General features: G+C 44.2%; 1 long non-coding RNA gene across 1 annotated transcript in view; it reads left to right on the top strand.

Moving 5' to 3' along the window:
- The window catches only part of LOC116096799, a 27,784-nt gene that overhangs the window by 4,458 nt on the left and 22,235 nt on the right, over nucleotides 1-1,091 (top strand). The window lies entirely within an intron of this gene.

The following is a 1,091-nucleotide window of genomic DNA, read 5'->3' as shown; positions in this document are numbered from 1 at the left end:
TTTTTTTTTATACTGAGAACTGAAACTTGGGATTTGAATGATAAAATGAGTGATAGAGTGGGGTCTTAGAGAGACAAGGGCATTCTTGGTGTCCAGGAGAGATAGTAAAAACCACAACACTGTTAGCTGGTCAGGACTTAAAGTTTTATCATCCAAAGAGCCCACAGATTAGGTAGGGTGGTGAGATGGCTCAGCAGGTGAAGCCACTTGCTTCCAAACCTGGCTACCCAAGTGACAGAAGGAGAGAACTGATTTCTGTGAGCTGTCCTCTGACTGCCACACTTATGCCACAGCGAGTACACATTGGTGCTCGTGTGCACCAATTTAATAATGTACTATCAGATAATTTAATATCACTTTACAGTTGTTGCAGACATACTACTAGATCTACTAGATCCTGGCCGTTGTTTACTTTTTAGGATGTTAAGGGTGTGAATGTCGTGCCCGCATGTATGTCTGTACACCACATATGTGTCCAAGGGGATTTACTTATTTTATGTGTATGAGTGTTTTGCCTACATAGATGTGTTTATGCCTCGTGCCTAAGGAGCTTAGAAGAGTATTGGATTCCCTGTATAGAGTTACAGACAGTGGTGAACTGAACCTGAGGCCTGAAGGAGCAGCCAGTGCTCTTACCAACTGAGCCATGTTTCCAGCCTCGCCCCCATTTTAATCGGCTAATAAAGGCATTTGCTATGTGTGGTAGCACATGCCGTCAATCCTAGCTCTTGGGAGGTAGATGGAAGAGGAGGGTCAGCAAGTCAAAGGCAGTTTCAGCTGCTCAGTGAATTCAATTTGCAAGGGTTTCCTTCTACTATGTGAGTCCTTGATATAGAACCTGGACTGCTAGGCTTGGTGACTAACACCTTTTCCTGCTGAGACATCTCACTGGCCCATAAATTTATAATTTTTTGCTTGTTTGTTTTTTGAGACAGGGTTTCTCTGGGCAACAGCCCTGGATGTCCTGGATCTCACTAGATAGAGTAGGCCTTGAAGTCACAGAGATCTGCCGGCTTCTGTCTCCCAAGTGCTGGGATCAAAGGCATGCATCACCATGCCTGGCCAAATTTGTTAATCTTTTGGCAACTTTT

The sequence above is a fragment of the Mastomys coucha genome, unplaced genomic scaffold (assembly GCF_008632895.1).
Source record: "Mastomys coucha isolate ucsf_1 unplaced genomic scaffold, UCSF_Mcou_1 pScaffold18, whole genome shotgun sequence".
Lineage (NCBI taxonomy): Eukaryota > Metazoa > Chordata > Mammalia > Rodentia > Muridae > Mastomys > Mastomys coucha.
This window is presented reverse-complemented; position numbering and strand designations above follow the sequence as displayed.